Genomic DNA, 8,940 nt, shown 5'->3' on the forward strand with positions numbered 1-8,940 from the left:
TCATTTTGATGTGACGTACAATCTCGAGTGTGAATGTTTTGAAAGATCTTTCACATTGTTAAATTTTGGGGCAAATTAAATTCTCGTGTCTGGTTAATGAGTTTGGACTCAAAAGGATTTAGTTGTTTCATATTAATTGTGGCTACGTAAGGGTATAACAAGATGCCAATTTGAGACTAAGCACGTGGGTTATCTCCTGCGGAGTAATTTATCTAGGTGTGTTCCTTATGATGTGAACAAAGAGTTTCTTTTCTGCCAGCGGGGTGTATGTGTTGAGACTTGATTTTGAATCTGGTTGAGAAAGTTGACTTGAGTGTTAAGAGAATGAATGCGAGATTGGCGGATGATTGAGGTATTTTATGGTGGGTGTGTCTTGTTCTTGAGAAGAATTTTCGTTGAACTGACTATGGTATTAAGGCAGTAATAAAGTATGGGTATTGTGAGTTATTAAGTATTTTAATCTATGGCTTTGAGCCAAGTGGGGTAGCCTGTTATTGACAATTCAATTCATGGTTATATGTTAAAATTTTGGTTGGTCTAAAGCATACTTGGGGATCAGTGATGACTTGCAGAGGTGGAGTTCGAGAATGACTCGAGTAAGGAAATTTCCTGAATACGGGATATAATGAACTTACGAAAATATAAATATTATGGAATGATTAAGTTGTTATTTTGAAGGATATAGTGCATACGAAGTATGAATTTGATTGGTCGTGTTAAGACAGGGTTATTTATTTGAGTGTTGATTGTGCTAAAGGAGCATATGTCTTTTGGCCCGTTTGGGGCGGAGTAAATTAGATTTGAGCAGAATGGATGATTCTCGAGAAGGTTCTAATGGATTCAAAATGTATATGTGGAAAATGAAATTTTTTCGAATTTGTATATCACTAGAATTAGTTACTTACATTGGATGGTATCGGGACATACGGTAATTCTGTTTGACTATGGATTCTACATTTTCAGTATAAGAAAAGAAAGAGGAACAATTTTAAATTCGCATAAGGTATTTTCACAGTGAGTGTTACGGTTGGGGTATTTATGAAGGTGCTTAAGAAGAATATAGTAGCTTATGGGCCTTAGGGCGATGTGGTTTATTTTAGGATGTCTTGTAGTGAGCTTGGGGTAAGAATAGTAGTGTTTTGACAAGGATAAATGTCAACCTGAAGGTGATTCAGAAGAAACTCAGAGAAAATAGGACAAATGGGTAACATGCTGGATCAGTATGGTAATTGTATGCTCAGTTCTTTTGGTTCATATGATGATATGGGGCTTTACGGGTGTTTAGTGGCAATACTCTCGGATTTGGCAACTTGTGTGGCTTGGTGGAGTTAGGGGGATTCAGTTCTGATAGCTTGGTTATGTGTAAATGGATTTCAAAGTATTCTTAATGGTTTCTACCATGGGTTGAACCTTATATATTCTACCGGTGTAGGGAACATGTTGTGTATTATGAATTCCACGTTGGAGGAAGCAAGATGAAGGTTATTGAATGACCGGGTATGTAATTTGCTGGTTACCCAAAGTTGATAATGAGATTCTCGTGCTTCTCACATGATGACATGATAGATGTGGTGTGTGGCGCGGGATTAAGATTTTCATGTACAAGGTGGCAGTTCATTCTTGAAAGGAGGATCACGAATTTTGGACAGAATGGTCAATTTCAGATAATTAGATGAATGCTATAACTGCTCGGTAATCCCCGAGAAGGGTGATAATTTCAAAAGGTGCATTATGTTTTGACTTACGGATGTTCATTGGTATTGCAGTACTCACCTGGTTGATAGACTGCTGATATTCAAATTATTTCTATGTGGCACAGAAGAATTATGAAAGTATTCCTTATGGGAAGATCGTGAATGGAAGATGTGTTAGTCATTCTAGTGTTAGAGTTGGGATCAGTTACGGTGATTCATGTGTTTGATGAATTTGGAGGCTGAGAGTTCTCAAAAGTATATTGTTTCAGGTTACGGCCTATTTGAAGAGAGTATTTTATTTTAACTCAGTGGAGGTACTAGTTGCGTTAATTATTTGTGATAGCTACGCGCTATAAGTGTGCATATATGTGAGGTTGGAGTCCATGTGCGGGCATTAGAGCAAGTATTCATACTCGGGAGGAATGCTTAGGCTATTATATGCCTACAGTCGACTGTTAAGCGTAAAGTTATAATGTTTCCCGTATTCGTACCTTTGTTGAGAACTATCTCAGCTATACTTGAGGTTACAAAGAAGATGATTCCCTAAATAAACGGGGTAGTTACTAATTCTGCGTAAAATTGCCGATTTGAAGTGTGATAGAAGACTTTGCACATGCTTGCACTATGGTGTGCTATTTATACCAGTCTAGGAGCATGAGAATCTTATTTCATTATCATATACAAGTGTACTTGTTTAATTTCTCTTGTATGATATGCTGGGACTGGAGGCCTGTGACCATGCCGGGTGATTCATATTATTGGCACGTGAGTTGTCCGTGCCATGTGTGGGAATTTTATTTCTATGATAATTTATCTGATTTATTAATTTCCTTGCTCTACAATTGTGCACATGCGCCTACGGTTATCCTCTTCACGAAATTTGAGAAGTTGGTTGTAACATTGTGGTTGTGGTAGTGCTTGTTGAACTTGCAATATGGTTCCCTTCCTTGAGACATCTCCCATATTTGGGTACATGGATTGCGCAGTGGTGGCTGGGGTTATATTGATGTGGCGTGTCTGTGGGATAGTCGTATTTAATAATACAAGGCCATTGGACCTAGAATGGGTACTATCAGGCTTGATTATGGTATATTCGAGAGGATTATGGTTCTGGTTGGGGCGAGAGAGCTCCATGGCTAGTTGATCTGATGAGTGGTTATGAGTTTTTGATTGTTTCTTTCATTATTGACAGTGTACGAAGGTTTTGGAATGAGGTTCTGTTGAATGCGGGGTTTTATACTATCACTTGGTTGGTTTTGATTAGTTACTGTGATCAGAAATGGTGTTACGAGTGTGCGAGCTGTGTAGTATGTTATACGATTGTATCTGGGATAATGGTTATGGATGGGTACATCTTGTTCAGGCTTATACAATGTGTAGATGTGAGATTCGGGTCTTGAAAAGAATTCTGGATATTAAAAATTTGGCTCCAAGGTTTTCGGGCTAAGGTTAAATTAATAATTTTTAGTTATGTTGTGTGATCATGCCTATATAGAATAGGGTGACGTGAAATCACCCCCAGGTATGTGAATGGTAAGGAGGAACAATAATTTAACGGCTTAGGAACAACTCTTGGCACGTTCGAGGATGAACGTATGTTTAAGTGGGGGAGATTGTAATAACCCGATCGGTCATTTTGAGCATTTAGGCTCCTTTCAACTATTTGAAGTCTTGAACAATTTCCTACGAGGTATTATGACTTATGTGAATTGTTGGTTTTGGTTTTAAGGTATTTCGGAGTTAGCTTGGAAGAATGAATTTTCAGATTAGAAGTTTAAGTTGAAATAGTTGACCGGATATTGACTTATGTGTTAACGACCTCGGAATTTAATTATGATGATTGCAATAGCTCCGTATGGTGATTTGAACTCAGGAGCGTGTACGGAAACTTATTTGGAGGTCCTTAGTGGAATTTGGCTTGAAATGCCGAAAGTTGAATTTTGGGAAGTTTGACCGGGGGGTTGACTCTTTGATATTGAGGTCGAAATCTGATTCTGGAAATTTGAATAGTTTTGTTATGTCATTTATGACTTGTGTGCAAAATTTGAAGTCATTCCGGATTGATTTGATGTGTTTCGGCACAAGATATAGAATATGAAAGTTCAAAGTTTATAGATTCTGATTTAAGGTGTCGTTCAACGTTTTGATGTTATTTGATGTAATTTGAGGCCTCGCATAGGTCCGTGTTATGTTATGGAATGTGTTGGTATATTTGGTTGAGGTCCGAGGGGCTTGGGTGTATTTTTGGGTCATTGGTTGAAAGATTAATAGAGTTTAAAAATTTGGGAGTTTGGCCATGGTCAATATCGGGCCAAGACGACCTCTTTTCAGTGTTTTGAGTGCGCGAACATGTCTGTAGCGTATTTTATGATTGAAATTCATATATGGTTTGTGTCCGGGAGGTTCCGGATGAGTTTCGGGGTGAGTTTTGAGCGAGTCTGGGCATTTCGGCACTCTAATATTTTTGTGATTTGAATGTCAAGTTGAGGTTAGGTTTGAGTGAAATTAGTATGGTTGAACTTGTAATTGAATGGGTTATCGGATTTTGTAACTTTTGTCGGGTTCTGAGATGTGGGCCCCACGAGCGATTTTTGAGCTAAATTACGGATTTTTATGGAAAATTAGTATTTTCTCATGGAATTAATTCCAATAAATTTTATTAACATAAACGAATTATTTGTAACTAGATTCGAAGCATCCAGAGGCCGATTTGCCAGGCAAAGGCATAGCAGAGTGAAGAATTTCACGCTCTGAGGTAAGTAACCATTTTAAATCTGGTCCTGAGGGTATGAAACCCCGAAATTTGGTATCATGTGATTACTTTGGAGGTGACACACATGTTAGGTGACAGACATATGGACGTGCACCGAGGGGATCGTGACTTGATCCGTCTCGTGAGACTATAAAGTTGAATAACTCGTTGTTAGCTATGTGTTGTGGAAATTTGACTATAAACCATATTAGAAATCATGTTTAGGCTATATGTTGATACTGTTGGGACCCACAAAGGTCGTGTACATGTTGAACTATCTGCTTAATTATTGTTTGTACTCAGTCACAGTTTACTTGATTATTTTATCTTAGTCTCTATTTTTATTATTATTGATACATCATATCATTATTGTTTGGGCTGATTTCATGATTAATGAGAGCCAAGAGACTGGAGAGATTTATGACTGAGAGAGGCCGAGGGCCTGATTATGAGTTATTGATATCATAGCACGTGAGTTGTCCGTGCAACACGTGAGTTGTCCGTGCGGATCCTTATATTATACTATAGCACGTGAGTTGGTCGTGCGGATCCTTATATTATACTATATCACGTGAGTTATCTGTGCAGCACATGAGTTGGCCGTGCGGATCCAAATATTTATATTATGGCACGTGAGTTGTCCGTGCAGCACGTGAGTTGTCCGTGCAGATTATAGTGCTTGGGCTGTAGGAGCCCCTTCGGAGTCTGTACACCCCCAGTGAGCGCGGGTACCCATTGAGTGTGAGTGCTGAGGGATGGGAGCCCAGTGAGTGATTGTTGTCCTGCGAGGTTGTACTTTTTTTTCATTGGTTGATGCACTTAGTTGCTATCTGTTATTGTGGTGGAATTTTTGAAAGATTCTATATCTGGATTATATGAACTTGAATTGTATAAAATTGATATGACTTAAACTGGCGTATCTGAAAGCATGTCTATTCTTTGCTGGAATTACTTAAAGTTAACTATAATTGTATAGCTCGTCACTATCTTCAGTTTCTTATTTATTATTGTTACTTGCTGAGTTGGTTATACTCATACTACACCCTGCACTTCGTGTGCATATCCAGGTGTTCCCGGACATAGCAGGTATTGATTCTTCCGCACAGCTGATTTTTCTGAGATTCTGAGGTAGCTCCCGTGTTTCGCTGACCTTGCCTCTCCTTCCTTATCTCCTTATTTACTGTACTTGGCCTCAAACTGTTATGGACCATATTTTCCAGACTTGTATTCACACTAGATGCTCATGTACTCGGTGACACCAGGTTTTTGGGAGTGTTCGTATTAGTATTTGTGAAATTTTGTATTGTATTTAAATATTATATTTTCAACCTTAAAGAGAAGTTTTGGTTTATTGAGATTATCGGCTTGCCTAGTATCAAGATACGCGCCATTACGACAGGTTGAGATTTTGGGTCGTGACATTAACCGACCAACTTTGGTCGGTATTTTGGAATAATTATTTTTTATATTAAAAACCGACCAACGTTGGTCGGTTTTTCTGGGGTTTAATTTTGGCATTAAATGCATGTTTTGGCAGCTACACCACCTGCCAGCATACCAATACACCTAATAAAAACTGAATTATAACAATAACAACAACAACAACAACACAACAACCAAAACATTCAATAAATACTTTAAAACTAATAAATTAAAGTTCAATTGAACATAAAAATCCAAAACCAAGTTAAAACAAATTACAACTAGTTCAAAACTGGTTCTATTTGTCTAGTTCAAAGTATATAAAAGTCAAGGGGTGTTTTATACAACAGCATCATCACCGTCTGATGAACTTTCATTTACAAGACGGTATAGAGAACGGTTTTGTGGAGGAAGAGAAGAACGATCACGGGGAGGACGGGAGGAATGATCACGAGTAGGATGGGAGGAACGATCACGTGGAGGTCGACCCTCTGGAGATGACTCACGAGACCGGGGCAACAGAAAAGCTCCACTAGATAGGAGAGTTTTGATTTGAGCTTGCATGCCAAGGAATTGAGCATCTCTAAGCCTTTCTCTTTCCTTGGCCGCTTCTAGCTCGGAATTGAGCATCCCTATTCCTTGCATTTCACATTTATAGCGATGGAATGTTTTAGTAGGAAACCCGTATACCTTCCCCCATTTTGGACTGCCAACAGACTCCAACTATATTCTTTTAGCATCCTCATCCGAAGGTTGGGTTGGCTCACCCGATTCACCAGCTGGATGACTACGGATGAATTCCTCCACGTTACTTTGGTAGAGACCCTATATTATTTTAAATTATAAATCAGTATTTCAAAATTTTTATAAAAGTAAATTATAATACTTAAAGAAAATTGAAAGTTTACATATGCAGTCGAGGCCCGGTCCCCGACCCACCTTTCTTGATCCCCCTCTTTCTTCTTCTTCACAATATGCATCTCCTTGAATAGCTCATCATGGCTCATTGGACGCCCATACTTCTTTTCCTGAAAATAAATTAATTTAGTTAATAAACAGAATAGATATACTTAGAAAAGTAAAATAATTTAAGCAATTACGTACAAATTTTCTTTTTATTGTCCCTAGGCTGATCGCACCTCCAGTGTGCAAGGAGCCTCCCTTCTCGGATGCACGAGCTTTATTTCCTTTTTCGCTCCTCTCTAAGAACTCCGCGATAAGCCATTGCCTTTGCAAATTATTCCACAAAGATGAAGCTTAACTTCCTCCGGTTTTTTAAACTTCATACAATCGCACCTGACACAAGGGCACCTAATTACTCCTTCATTTTGGTACGGTGGAAGTGACATTGCATGTCTAATAAAGTCATCAACCCCTTCTACGAAATCCTCCCGCAATCCCCGCCGATTAGGATAATTCCTATTGTACATCCAAGTACGATGTTCCATCTATACAAATAAAACAAGAACAAATTAATTTATTCTACAATTATAAATTAATTAAATTTTTTTAGTTAATTCAAGATAATTATTTTTTTCTAATTACACCAATTTATATCCTACAAGTTCAATTCATATCCAAAAAGTTTAATTTTTATCCTACGAATTTAAACATAAACTAACAGTTCAATTTATATCCTAAAAGTTCAATTCATATCTAAAAAGTCCAATTCATATCCTAAAAGTTCAATTTATATCCTAAAAGTTCAATTCACAAGAACAAATCCTAAAAATTAAAAGTTCAATTTATATCCTACGAGTTTAAACATAAACTAAAAGTTTAATTTATATCCTAAAAGTTCAATTCATATCCTAAAGGTCCAATTCATATCCGTTCAATTCATATCCTAAAAGTTCAATTCACAAGAACAAATTCTAAAAACTAAAAGTTCAATTTAAATACTACGAGTTTAAACATAAACTAAAAGTTTAATTTATATCCTAAAAGTTTAATTCATATCCTAAAAGTTTAATTCACAAGAACAAATCCTAAAAACTAAAATTTCAATTTATATCCTACGAGTTTAAACATAAACTAAAAGTTTAATTTATATCCTAAAAGTTCAATTCATATCCAAAAGTTCCAATTCATATCCTAAAAGTTCAATTCACAAGAACAAATCTTAAAAACTAAAATTTCAATTCATATCCTACGAGTTTAAACATAAACTAACTTAACTAAAGAAATTCAACTCTAATTAAACTATTCAAGACAATACAAAGTTAATAATTCAATTCTAACTAAACTATTCAAGACAATACAAACTCAAAATTAAAACACTCATCAATTAAAACTAATTCATAACTAATTGACTAATTAACAAAACTAATTAGTTAATAAAACTAATTAACAAAACTAATTAAAACAAGACCTAAACCCTAGTCCTCAATAAAATGCAATGTTCAAATAATTGAAACACTAATCAATCGAAACTAAATCATAACTAATTAACAAAACCTAGAAATAACAAAGAAAGTTGTTGTAATTCAAACCTAGAATTTTTAGGAGGTGGAGAAGGAGAGGGGAGGCAGTGGCAGTGGCATCGGCGACGGCGGTAGCTGGGCGGTGGCGACGCGGGGTGGGGAATAGGATTTGTGTGAGGGAAATAGAGAAGGAGAGGGGAAGGTATTGAGTGAGGAGTTAGGGGAAATTTGGGGAAGAAAGGTAAGAGAAATGGGGGGAACCCGTTATTTCAATTCTGATTTCAGAATTACCGACCAAAGTTGGTATGTAATTTTGGTCGATACATTAAGTGTTGACCATTTGACCAAAAACCGACCAACTTTGGTCGATTTTTTTTTTAATAATTCTTTTTTTGTGTGTGTTTTTTTTCTTAAAATATTATAAACTATAAAAAAATATTATAAACTATAAGCATTTATTTTATTTAACTATACAATTATTATAAAAATTATAAACCATAAGCATAATCTTTATAAATAATTATATTAACTATTTACTTTTAATAAATTATAATAGCATCTATCTAAGTAAATTTTCTAAGTTATAATTAAGTATATGAGTAATTTCTCTCTCACACACACATACACTATATTGTAATTGATGCTAATA

Source organism: Nicotiana tabacum, chromosome 12 (assembly GCF_000715075.1).
Source record: "Nicotiana tabacum cultivar K326 chromosome 12, ASM71507v2, whole genome shotgun sequence".
Classification (NCBI taxonomy): domain Eukaryota; kingdom Viridiplantae; phylum Streptophyta; class Magnoliopsida; order Solanales; family Solanaceae; genus Nicotiana; species Nicotiana tabacum.